The following is a 14,801-nucleotide window of genomic DNA, read 5'->3' on the forward strand; positions in this document are numbered from 1 at the left end:
ACATACATAGGAACACGATTAGAACTCACTACCTCTATTCTAATTGAGGGGACACCATTCTAAAGTTTGGAATGCTCGGATGATGACTAAGGCCCTGTTCTTTTGAGCTTCTGGGCAGAGCAGATTTTAGTAGAGCAGAGCAAATTTCAGCAGAGCAGAGCAGATTTCAGAATTATTATTATTATTATTATTATTATTATTATTGGTGTTTTAAATTAAATAAAATCAATTTATTATTCAAGTTTATGAAAAGAAGTTTTATAAGGTTCATGTACATGTATTTGGGGGTTTATTTTAATTGTTTTGATTATTTGATGACCTAATATTGATTAAGGTTATATTTAATTATAGGGTATTTTTGACAAGAGTGCTTGAGGTTCTTGTTGTGTTTGCAAAGCGAGGATCAAGGTACGTTTAGGTGGCTAGATACTTTTGAAATTGATTGGATTGAATAAGCATGTTTTGTGTGCTTTTAATGATGATTGAATTAAATCTGTTTTATGAAATAATCTTGAGAATTCATGTTTTAAATAAATATGTTTGAGAATGGATTTTTAATATCATGGTTTGATTGATTTGAATTATTTATCATGATTAAAAGGTTTGATTTTGAAAGCATGTTGAATTTAAAATAAAAGGAGTTTTGAGTTGAATTATTATAAAGGATTGAATTATTTATTTAAAGAGGAATTATTGAATTACTTATTAAAACTTTATAAGCATGATTATATTAATCCCACTGTGTGGATTTGGTAGATAAGACTTTAGACTTTGTACGACCGAGTCTTTCCTCAAGGATAGCCTTTTGATATAAAGATACTAACTTGGGGGGTGTGCACACTTAGGAGAGGAATTGGGTTTTTAAAAAGAGAAATTGATTTATTAATCACTATCATTGAATTATTGAGTTATTGGAATTGTTTTGAGAATTTTGAGTATTGGTTTTGAATTATGAGATTTGGAATTATTGAAATAAATATTGGAGTTTTCTATGATTGGTTTTAAAAGCATGTTTGCTAATAAATTGAATTTACTTATCTTGCACTTATCGTACTTAGCATGATTTGCTAATCTGTATTTTGTATTTGTTTTGGTTCGCCCTGTACTGTTTACCTTAATGGTAAGCAATGTTGACTTTTTCAGGTGGAGTCAGGTATGAGCATATGAGAGTCCCAGGATTTGCTTCACCTAGTTTAGGGGACATTGGTTTTTTGTTTTATTTTGAGTACTCATAACAATGGTTACTATTTTTATTATTATTAATAAAGAAAGAGTTTGAGTTTCAGCTGCAAAGTTTTGGTTTTGAGTTAGTAGTTTGAGTAGCCTTGCGTAATCACGTGGCGGTAACAAGCCTAACTCTATCTCTACAGTATAATTATACATATTATACTAGTATTTTCGTAGAGGGAGATTTGGAGGTGATACATTTAAAAGGAAAAAACATCAGAGACTACATATTTACTAAGAAAATTTGACTTTTACTACTACTAAAAAACACCACTTTGACTTTTGCTACTTATTGAAAATTTTATTTTATTTTACTACCACCAAAAACACAAAAATATAAATTTTGCTACCACTTAACGGTTTCGTTCCATCAGTGGTTAGCCATTAAATTTTTTTTCATTGATTTGCGTTCTGAAAAATGTTCCGTTAAGGTTTTAGGAGGTCATTTTGGCCAATAAGGAACCAAATTGAGCTTAAAATTGGCAAAAAAAAAAGGTAAGTACCTCGTTCTACATATCAAAAATGTATCGATTTACGTGCAACTTTTTTTTTTGGCCGCAAAAATTGCTCGGGTAAGGTTTTATAGGTCATCTTAGGCATTAAGGGTCTAAATTAAACTCAGAATTGCAAAAAAAAAAAAAAAATAAAACAATTCCGAGCTCAATAATGCTGATTTAAAAACGCAAAACGAGATATTTACGTTATTTTTTGTCAATTCTGAGCTCAATTTGGATCCTTAAGACTAGAATAACCCCTAAAACTTTACCCGAGCAATTTTAACGGCAAAAAGAATAATTGCATGCAAATCAATGCAATTTTGGATAAGCAAAATAAGGCACTTACGTTATTTTTTTGCTAATTCCGAGCTCAGTTTGGATTTTTAAGGGATAAAATGACCCCTAAAATCTTAACGAAATATTTTTCGGAATGCAACTCAAAGAAAAAAATTTAATGGCTAACCACTGACGAAACTCTAACTGAAACCGTTAAGTGGTAGCAAAATCTACATTTTTTTGTTTAAGGTGGTAGTAAAATAAAATAATTTTTTTGATAAGTAGCAAAAGTCAAAGTGATGTTTTTTAGTTGTAGTAAAAGTCAAATTAGCCAATTTATAAGACTACAAAAATGGCTAAAACTACAAATATTGGAAAATATTTTGTATTGAGAAAGTATTATATATGCATATAAGCATATCATATCATATCCTTGATATGATTTTATTTTATAAAAGGTAACTAATGGAAAAAATATCACCAATTAGTGAGATATTATATGATTTTATCTTTTACCGATGATCATATCATATCCTTGATATGATTTTATTTTATAAAAGGTAACTAATGGAAAAAATATCACCAAGTAGTGAGATATTATATGATTTTATCTTTAACCTGATGAAACAAAAATGTTAGGAAAAAACATTTACGAACTAACAAATTTCATGAAAAAAAATATGTTAAAATGGATGTATTTCGAATATTTTTTTTTTTTACCATATTGTGATTCTTTTTTTTTTTTTGTTTTATTTTTTATATATAGTCTTTTATGGAGTATTTTGATTATTAGTGTCTATATCAATTAAGTTAAAAATTTCTTATTTTTATGGGTTATATCAACCCAAACTAAAATCATGTTATGATAATAAATATATTCGTCATGCTAGTAACATTAGTATAATCGAAATTAACGACTTTGCGTAGCTATTCGTATCGTCATTTCTTTGAAAATTGGTTATGGGATGAAATAACTAAAAGATGTATAGTTGTTAATGATATTGATTGGTTAGCAAGTTTTCTTATTAAATGCCTAAAGTTGCTCAATTTGTTCACCCTATTCAACTTATTTCTAGTAGACCTAGTTCACAGTGTGTTGAGATTTATGTTGATGCTTCATTTTCACCATACAAGAAAACATGGGCTGCTGGTGGAGGAATTGTATTTTTTTGTTCTAATGATGATATGAGACTTTTTGTAACTAGTTTTATGGCTATTTTTCGTTCGCAACAGAAGAATTCATCTTGTATGATTCTATTAAACACGCAATCACCAAGATGTTACTGAAGTTAAAATAAAGTGTGATAGCTTTGATTGGGTTGATGCTGTAGTTGGACATGCATTCATCCGTCATGTTTACTCCGCATTGTAAAGTTATTTTTTTTTTTTTAATAAATTTAAGTTTGAGATTCCACGTAATCACTGCTACATATTAAACATACTAATAAGCCTTGATAATGGTTAATTAGAAAATCACTCCTTTTCTAGTGACTGAACGTGTCCATACTTTAGAAAGCTTTTTCAACAACGAGCTCCAAAAGATTTCCTTTGAACATTTAGTCACCAAAAATATGTGGTGTACATTGCCTATAAGTTAAAGGCAAATTTTTCGATAAATTTATAATTAATTTATTTTTATGTTTTAAAAGTTTTGTAAATTAGTTTGTAAATAAGTTATGAGTTTAAACGTTTTGAAAAGTCACCAAATGGTGAGAAACCTAATAATACTAAGAGCGATGGGGTAACAAAAGACTTTTCAAATGACTAAAATATTGAGAAACCTTATAATTGTTAATTTAGTTATACGAAAACTAGTATTAAAAATCAAATAATTATACATCTATTATATAAAATAAATAAAACATAACACATACCTTTATAACAAATTTAAAATATAAATTATTAGAACCCGAGCCCAACAAATTATGTTGTGTCCTTAAGACAATTTTGCTCCCTCTATGATACCCAAGGTTATTAAGCAATTGTCTCCCAGGATAGAACGGGTTTCATTTCTGTAAAAATGATATTGTAATTATAAGAAACTAGCGAACAAACTAGATTAAAGTAACCGCAACTATATGCATGTTTATTTAGAGAGAGTAGTTCAAACTAATATACAGTATCCATAAATCAGAACAACCAACACTATTTATAGAAAAAGAAACATGGATGAAAAGGTGCAAGTAATGAAATGACACAACTATCCATTATAATTAATGAAGAGTTAATGAAATAACACAACTATTCACATTAAAAATTATAGATGAAAAGTTACCATTATCCAAATATAAAATCCAAATAGTCATACGACACTACTCTACATAATTCTTCATTAATACAAAAATATGTACAAAATAAATATCCAACAATTCCCCACATTAATGAAGAATTTCTCATTCACAAACAATTGAAATCTATCCACAATCCCCCACATTAATGAAGAATTTCTCATTCACAAACAATTAAAATCTCACAATCATCCCCCACATTAATGAGAAAGACTCGTTATGAAATATCATGGTATGTTATGCAAATTGCAATTACTCAATGAAAAATAAGTGCATTGTGATTAGTAGTCAAAGACTTTGAACCACCCCTAGTGAAGTCCATCGAGCTTACTCAGTCGATCAGTAGAATTTTTCAACTTTGAACAACCAACTTTAAAATGTAAGTTAAAACAATAGAAATCACACAAATATTTCTCTAAATTAGTTTGTTCACATGTTCGTGTCCGTTTTGGCCATGGACACTCCTGGTTCTACAAGTGTCTTAGAGAATTCGACCTCAAAATTCTCATAGAGGCGGCCCGTCCTCACACTCACATAGGTGACTTCTATAACTTCCAACAGAAATCATTAAAAATCTAAACTTATTATTAAGCTTAAACTTAACCTTTCTCGTATGAGCACCAAAGTCACATATAAGAATGGGTTAAAGTTTTGTACTTTATTGTGCTTTTACAGTTATCATAATTTAACTTGGTTGTCCCTTTGAACCTAGATATTGGGATCTCCATTCAAATAGGTTGGGTAGCCGCTACAATAACTTAATTGATAGGTCTTAACCCCATTCCCTTTGATTACTTATCCACTCTCTAGTTAAGCCTTTTGACCTTACAAAGTCCATCGTAATAATTCCACTAGAGAGTAGTTGTCTAATGGTATCATGTCTACGACGTATATGTTTAGGCTTTCCAATATACATGACATGCCTTGCCCTTCCTATAGTTGCTTGACTATCACAATGTATGCAAATAGCAGGCATAGGTTATGGCCAATTAGGAATATCTTCTAGAAAATTTCGAAGCCACTCAGCTTCTTCACCAGCTTTATCTAAAGCAACAAATTTAGACTTCATGGTAGATCGAGCGATACAAGTTTGTTTACATGACTTCCAAGACACTGCCCCTCCACCTAGTGTAAATAAATATCCATTGGTAGATTCCGTATCCTTGGAGCAAGTTATCCAATTTGCATCACTATAACCTTCAAGTACCGCTGGATATTTGGTGTAATGCAAACAAAAATTTTGAGTTTGCTTTAGATAACCCAATACACGTTTTAACGCTTTCCAGTGATCTCCATTTGGATTACTCATAAAACGGGCTTAATTTGCTAACAGCAAAAGCTATGTCAGGTCTAGTACAGTTCATGATGTACATTAAACTGCCTAAAATACGAGCAAATGCTTTCTGAGATACACTTTGGCCGTTGTTCTTGGCAAGGTGTAAATTAATATCTATGGGTATCCTCATAGGAATTATGCCTAAACCCTTAAACTTGCTCAAAACTTTCTCAATGTAATGAGATTGAGAAAAAGCTAAACCATCAGAGGTCCTATGAATTTTAATCCCTAAAATTACATCTACAACACCCATATCTTTCATTTCAAATATATTAGTCAACATGCGCTTAGTGACATTAATATGATTAATATAACTACCTATTATAAGCATTTCATCAACATACACACAATAACATATCCATTATGAGTAGTCTTAATATAGACATATTTATCACACTTATTGATTTTATACCCATTAGACAACATTACATCATCAAACTTTTTATGCCATTGTTTCGGTGCTTGTTTTAAACCATAAAGAGATTTAACAAGACGACAAACTTTATTTTCTTGTTCGGGAACAACAAACTCTTCCGATTGTTGTATACAAATCTCTTCTTCTAGATCCCTATTCAAAAATGCAGTTTTAACATTCATCTGATGTATCACAAGGTCATTTAATGCTGCAAAAGCAATTAACATTCTAATGGATGTTATACGAGTAACTGGGAAATAGGTATCAAAATAATCAAGTCCCTCTCGTTGGTTATCACCCCTAATTACCAGTCTTGCCTTGTACTTGTCAATAGATCCATCAACTTTTTTCGTAAAAATCCATTTACAACTCAAGGGATTAACACCAGATGGTAAATTTGTTAATTCCCAAGTGTTATTGTGCATTATGGATTCAATTTCACTATTGACAACTTCTTTCCAATGAAAAGATTCTGGAAATGACATGGCCTCTTTAAAAGTTTTAGGCTCATCTTGTAACATGAAAGTTAGAAAATCCGAACCAAATGACGTAGAAGTCCTTTTTCTTTTACTACATCTAGGCTCCTCTATTTCGAGACCCTTAATATCTCGAGGTCTTTTATTTTTCCTATTTGACCCATCTTCATGACTATTGTCACCCTTTTCTAATTTATACGGAAATATGTCTTCAAAGAACACATCGTCCCTTGACTCAATAAAATGGTATGCACTACTATTTAGTGCATATCCAATAAAAACACAATCTATAGTTTTCAGTCCTATTTTCACCTTTTTAGGCTTAGGAATCGAAACTTTAGTTAAACACCCCCACACTCGAAAATATTTCAAGGATTACTTCTTTTCTTTCCATATTTCATAGGGTGTTTTTTGTGTTTTTTTATGAGGCACTCTATTAAGTATATAATTTGCAGTTAAAATAGTCCCCCCCCCCAAATTTTTTGGTAAACCAAAACTATTAGACATAGCACTCATCATTTCTTTTAATGTCCTATTTTTTCTTTTCGCAACTCCATCAAACTGTGGTGCATAAGGAGCAATTGTTTGACGTATAATACCAAATTCAGAACAAATTTCCTCAAAAGGAAATTCATACTCACCACCCCTATCACTTCTGATTATTTTAATCTTCTTTCTCAATTGATTCTCAACTTCATTTTTGTAGTTTTTGAAGGCACCAATAGCCTCATATTTACTACTTAAAAGATAGACATAACAATATCTACTGCAATCATCTACGAAGGTTACAAAATAGTTTTTACCTCCTCTAGATGGCAATGGTTTCATGTCACATAAATCAGTATGTATTAAATTTAAAGGTTCGGTATTTCTTCCATTAATTAAATGAAAAGGTTGTCTAGTAAATTTAGATTCAATACATACTTGACATTTCCTTTTTGAACAATCAAAATATGGTAATATTTCCATGCTAATTAATTTCCTTAATGAGTTATAATTAACATGGCCTAATCTTGAGTGCCATAAATAAGAAGACTGAAGCAAATAAACAAAAGTAGTAGCAGTCTTATTAATATTGTCATCCTTGGATACAATAGTCATTACATTTAATTTAAATAAGCCATCACTAAGATAGCCTTTGCCTACATACATATCATTCTTAGAAAGTACGAACTTATTAGATACAAAGACCAATTTAAAACCAATTCTACTAAGTAATGATCCAGACACTAAATTCTTACTAAGGTCAGACACATGGAGCACATTATTTAGCGTCATCGTCTTGCCAAAAGTCATTTTAGTGCTATTTTTCCAACTCCTTCAACTGTAGAAGTTGAAGAATTTCCCATGTACAATTTTTCTCCTTCTGATGCATGGGTATAAGATGAGAATATTGACTTGTTTTCACAAACATGACGGGTTTCACCTGTATCAATCCACCATTCTTTTGGATTACCTACCATGTTGCACTCCGATATCACTGCCGAAAGATGTACATCATCAAGTTCTTCAGAGATCTTATCAACCTCCACAAAACTAGCTTGGGCATTCTTCTTTTTCTTATTGGGATTTTTGCAATCTTTGGCCTTGTGACCAAGTTTACCACACCCATAACATTTACCCTTAAACTTCTTTTTGTGGCTCTGGTTGGAGTCATCATTAGTACGCTTCTTTTTCTTGGTTTTTGAAGAACCTTCAACCACATTGGCCTTGGAAGACATATGATAATGTTGCCACTGGCTTTTCGGTTATCCTCTTTGATTCTTAACCGAACAATAAGATCTTCAAGTGACATATCCTTTCTCTTATGTTTAAGATAATTCTTAAAATCTTTCCAAGATGGTGGCAATTTTTCTATACAAGCAGCTACTTGGAAAGACTCGCTTAAAGTCATATTTTCAGCATGTATTTCATGGATAATTAATTGGAATTCTTGGACTTGACTCATTACAGTCTTACTATCCACCATCTTGAACTCCAAAAATTTACCAACAATGAATTTCTTTGAACCAACATCTTCTATCTTGTACTTATGGTCTAGACTTTCCCACAATTCTTTTGCCGTTTTAATCGGATTATACACATTATAAAGTGAAGTACATAATTCCGAAACAAAAAGTCGGAATGCTTCCAAGCATCTATGGCGGCAACCATGTCTTTGTCAGCCTCTCCATCCTTCAACTTAGGGACTTCCTCTGTGAGAAACCTTGCCAATTTCAATGCAGTTAGATTAAACAACATTTTTTGTTGCCATCTCTTAAAATCAGTCCCATTGAACTTTTCTGGCTTTTCCCCATGGTTGACAGTAGGAAAAGGAGTAACCAAATTGGTGTTTAGCCATTTCTAACACAATAATAGAGAATATAATTAAATATCACATGCACCACACTAGAAGAAAGTTATTTAATTAAAAAAAATTACAAACTTCACTTAACTAAGATAATGGTTGAAGTTTTACGCACAAAAGAAGAATAAAATTAAAACAATAAAAATTGAAATAACATATAAACTTCAATTATTTATATCTTAACACATGCAAATCCCAACAAATTGCATCAAACAAAAAACGGAACAATGTAAATCATTATTACTATATTGTCAAAATACTTTATAGACTATAGTAAAACGAAAAGCAATCAAAATTGTCTTAATATTGTTAATTTAGTTATACGAATACTAGTATTAAAAATCAAACAATTATATATCTATTATATAAAATAAATAAAACATAACACATACCTTTATAACTGATTCAAAATATAAATTATTATGATCCGAGCCCAACAAATTACGATGTGTCTTTAAGACAATTTTGCTCCCTCTATGATTACCAAGGTTAATAAGCAATTGTCTCCCTGGATAGAACGAGTTTCGTTTCTTATTATAAAATGGTATTGTAATTATAAGAAACCAGCGAACAAACTAGATTAAAGTAACCGCAACTATATGCGTGTATATTTAGAGAGAGTAGTTCAAACTAATATTCAGTATCCATAAATCAGAACAACCAACAACTATTTATAGAAAAAGAAACATGGATGAAAAGGTGCAAGTATGAAATGACACAACTATCCATTATAACTAATGAAGAGTTAATGGAATAACACAACTATTCACATTAAAAATTACAGATGAAAAGTTACCATTTTCCAAATATACAATCCAAATAGTCATACAAATTGTCATACGACACTGCTTTACATAATTCTTCATTAATACAAAAATATTTACAAAATAAATATCCAACAATAATACTTTATCCATCAACAAGCTCAGTCTTGGGATTATAACAAAGTGTTAGACGGTTTCCCACCTCAGCTATCTTTTACAATTTTTGATGTGAAGTCACCGACAGTCACTAAAGCTAGCTTCTGTTAATGGACGGTATTCAATTAAAATTTGGGTATGTGATATGTCTATTTTATGTAGTGATTTACCCCCATTCCTTGGTCATATTTTGGAGTATTTATGGCTCTACGGAGCCACTTTTATTACTAATATGCATTTTCTAGTGTTTTCGTAATTTTGGTATTGTTTTATAGGAAATTGCGGATTTGGATCATTTTCCCGGACTTATTTGAGCCACTACGAGCATTGGAATAGGATCGCATTCATATGACCATATTCCGTGGCCCAAAACCACGTTGGAGCAATCAAACCGGTGATTAAGGGCTCGGTGAAGAAGAAGAGTTCGAGGCAGTGGACTGAGTATTCAAGACCCAAAGAGGAAATCCGGATTTGGGCCAAGAAAAATAGCACAAATTGAAAGAGTCCATGTTGCTCGATTGCTCGCCCGACCGGGGAGTGCCCTCGCCTTGAGGTGCACCCGCCCGACCGGGCGCGTGTTTTTGATGGACAATTAGCGTCTTTAATCTTCGTTTAAGTTTAGGATTTCTAGCTTAAGTATAATACGCTTTTCTAAGCAAGTGACGATGACGTCTTTCATTAGTTAATTTCCAGATTTTAGTTTTAAGCATTTGGTTAATACTCTTGTTCTCTCAACACTTTTGGTTTATGCAATTCCATTTTTTCGTTTATTTTGGTAACAATTCCTTTCCTTTTTATTTTCAGTAATTTAATTGCTTTGATTAATCATGTCTTGTTTATTTGTTTTGCTTAGTTTAGATTTAAATATGCATGAGTAGTTTTATTTCTAGGTTTGTGGGGATCCATAAATAATATGAAGGGGTGATTTATTATTGTTGATTTTCAATGCTTTAGTTGATTTCCTATTGATTGATTTAATGCTATGCAATTAGATTAGGCTTGCTTTAATTGTATGAGTTATGCAATATTGATTCGAGATTCGAGAGATGAGAATTGATGTTTAGGCTTAGTTTCAATAGGTAGGTTAATTTATAAATGGTTAAGTCAAGATTCGAGAGATGCGATTTAATATCGATAGATTAAATTAATTCTGTGATTGTAATACGTAGCGAAAGCCCTTTATGATCTGATTAATTGATGCATTGATATTTGATTGTTGTGTTTTACTCTGGAATATTATTTATTGGTGAACCTATATCCAAGGCTTTGATTTATTGCTTTATCCTTAATTTTATTTGCTTTAGTTTATTTAATCTCCTTAGTTTAATCCTCATAAAAACAACTTTGTTACTTAATAGTTTAGATTATATTAATTATTTAGGAATAGGAAGACTTGTTTCCCTGAGGATTAGACCCTAATTCCCTATCTACTCTAGTTAGAGGACTTAGGTAATTCTTTTGATTAGGAGATACGACTTTATCCTATCAAAATTTGGCGTCGTTGCCGGGGAAACGGTTTTACAGTTATTCCTGATTATTTTTGTAGTCTAAATTATTTTTCCTTCGTCTCAGAGAACGCAAGTTCTTTGAGACAGTTTCTCATATTTGTTTGTTTAGTTCTGTGTTTATGCCCAAGAGTTCTAGATCAGGTTACATTCCATTCAATCCTAAAATCGAACTTTCTTTTCATGGACAGAAGAACCTTTTCAGACAAGTACGAGCTACTTCGAGGGTAATATACCTTTGGAACCCCCATCTGATTCTAGCGACATAAAAATTTCTTCAGAACTAGTATCAGAGATGGCGAATCCGCCACCACCACCACCTCGCAAGCTCAGCGATTATTCGCAGCCGTCCCTGACAAATTTCCCACATCTTGCTCCTACACCAAATCTCGAGGGAGTACAATTCGAGATTAAACCCTGCTTTATTACTATGATCGAAAGGAAGCAATTTAGCGGAGCTAAGGGTGAAGATCCAAATCTTCATATTTTGGACTTTTGCCAATATCGGAACATTATTAGACAAGCTGGGGTTACGCAGGACCAAATTAGGAAGATTCTTTTTCCCTTTTCTTTATGTGGTAAAGCTAAATTGTGGTATAATGGATTGAATAGGAGTGCCCTTGGTATTAATGACTGGAATTCTCTTGCTATGAATTTCTATAATAAATATTACCCTGTAGAGAGGGCAGCTTTGTTAAGGAGTTCGATCCAAAAAATTTCCCAAGAAGCGGATAAATCTTTATATGAAGCTTGGGAAAGATTTAAGGATTTGCAAAGAGAATGTCCTCATCATGGGCTAGCACAGTGGCAGATAATCCAAGCCTTCTACAATGGGCTTGGAAATTCATCCAGATCAATCCTAGACTCAGCAGCTAATGGAAGATTTATGAATCTTCAAGAAGATGTAGCAGGAACAATTATCGAAGAGATGACAATTCATAATTCCCAATATGAGAATCCTAGAGGTTTTGCAAACAAAGGGAAACATAATGTCGATTCTGTATCCTTTGTGTAACCTCAATATTATCCTCTATTTGTCAGAAATTAGATAATATTAGTACTGCTATTCCTGCTTCCATGGCTAATATTTCTGCTGTTAATAATTCTAACGATGCTTTTTGTGAAAATTATGGAATTGTAGGTCATTGGGCACAAAATTGTAAGAGTTCCATGGAGCAAGTTAATGCCTTCCAAGCCTATAGGCAAAATAACCCATACTCCAACACTTATAATCCTGGTTTCCGGAACCATCCAAATCTTTCCTATCGGAGTACTAATGTGCTAAACCCTTCACCTCCACAACAACCACAACAACAAGCCCCACAACAACCACAACAAAAATATTACCAACCTCCTAACCAGAGACCCCAACCACAAACACCACCTCCATCCACTGATCCTGCCCTGTCAGAAATTAAAACGATGTCAGCCAATATGCAGAAACAGATGCAGAGTAGAGATGCACAAATTGATTCGATCCTAGCACATAATAAAATCATAGATAATCAAATTGCGCAACTTTCCTCTACTTTGCAAACTCGCCAACAGGAAGCCCTACCATCACAGCCAGTACAACCTATAGATCATGCTAATGCAATTACTTTAATAAGTGGTTCACACTATGATGGGCCCTCTATGCCCAAAGATGATGAACCTGTTATAACAAAAATTGTTAGTCCTGATTCTCTTATACCAAATGATGTTGTTACTAGCCCTGCAGGGCCCAGGGTAACGCTAATATTCTGATGATACATTGCAGGGTACAGAAACCAGTTATCAAACTTCCATTCCCTAATAGACATTTGAAGAGTAAGTTGGATAAGCAGTTTGGTAAGTTTTTGGAGGTTGTGAAAAATTTGTAGGTAACAGTTCCTTTCACAGAATTAATTACACAAGTTCCTGCATATGCAAAATTAATGAAAGATATATTGACTAGGAAGAGGGCCTTTAATGAGGTAGAGACTGTAGCTTTTACAGAGGAATGTAGTGTTCTATTGCAAAATAAATCTCCACCAAAATTAAAGGATCCTAGTAGTTTTTCTATACTTTGTCATATTGGAAATATCTTCATTGATAAAGAATTATGTGATTTGGGCGCTAGTGTTAGTGTAATGCTATCGTGTGTGTGTTCAAGGCTTAATATGGGTGATTTAAAAGTTACTAACATTACTTTGCAATTGGCAGACCGTTATGTTAAATACCCCTTAGGTATTCTAGAGGATGTTCCTGTCAGGGTTGGTAAATTTTTTATCCCTATTGATTTTGTTGTTTTAGACAAGGCTGAGGATACACAAATTCCTATAATATTAGGTAGACCTTTCCTCCACGCTGCAGGGGCCATTATTGATGTTAAAAATGGAAAACTCACTCTTTCTGTTGGAGATGATAATATCACTTTTAATTTAGGGAGAGTTTTGAAAGGTCCTATGTTAAAGGAAAATTGTTGTAGCATTGTTGTGATTGATGTTATTGATGTTATTTGTGAAGATAGCTTACCACAGGTCCTTGCAAGAGATCCCTTGGAGGAAGTGTATTGTGGTGATTTTACTGCAGGTGATGTTGGTATTTAGAGCAGTGAGGTGGATGCTATCGAGAAAGCTCTCGCACTTAAACAACTTGACCCTAAAGAGAGCAGGAAGGTAGTAAAATTAGTTCAAGAATCAAAACCTGCAGAGGTTAAGACACCTGAACTAAAACCTCTCCCTTCTCATTTAAAATATGCATTTTTAGATGAACAGGAATTACACCCCGTGATCATTAGTACTGCACTTGATGACCCACAAACTTCCCAACTCTTAGAGGTTCTTCGAACCCACAAAAGGGCAATTGGGTATAGTAATGATGATCTCAAGGGTATTAGCCCTGACTTTTGTGTGCACGGGATACACTTAGAGGACAATCACAAGCCATGTATTCAACCCCAAAGGAGGTTGAATCTTAACATGCAAGACGTAGTCAAGAAAGAGGTTATGAAATTACTTGATGCAGGTAATATCTATCATATTTCTGACTCAAAGTGGGTGAGTCCCGTACAGGTAGTTCCTAAAAAGGGTGGGATGATTGTGATAAAAAATGATAAAAATGAATTGATTCCCACTAGAACTGTGATCAACTTTTAGCTAGGCCACGAGACAACGATACTTGGCATTCCAGTTTTTCGCCAAGTGTCGAGCCACGTAGACAACAATTAAATATTAGTATGATACATAGGATTTATTTAGATATATATTTTATGAATAAAAAACTAGGATAGATTTTGTAGGATAAAAAAAGTTAGTTTAGAGTTTTATTTTCAATAAAATTTGGATAGATTTATAAGTATAAAATAAATTATAAATTTAGTCAGATCACGAGATAGCATTTGGCGTTTCAACTTTTCACCAAATGCCGCGTCACGTAGACAACAATTTAATAATTCATCATATAAATTTATATTTATATCATAATTTTTTTGGAGCAAAGGAAGTAGTTCAAAAAGTACAACATTCGTTTATAATATATCCTAATCGATTTA

Source organism: Chenopodium quinoa, unplaced genomic scaffold, assembly GCF_001683475.1.
Source record: "Chenopodium quinoa cultivar QQ74 unplaced genomic scaffold, ASM168347v1, whole genome shotgun sequence".
In the NCBI taxonomy this organism is placed as follows: domain Eukaryota; kingdom Viridiplantae; phylum Streptophyta; class Magnoliopsida; order Caryophyllales; family Amaranthaceae; genus Chenopodium; species Chenopodium quinoa.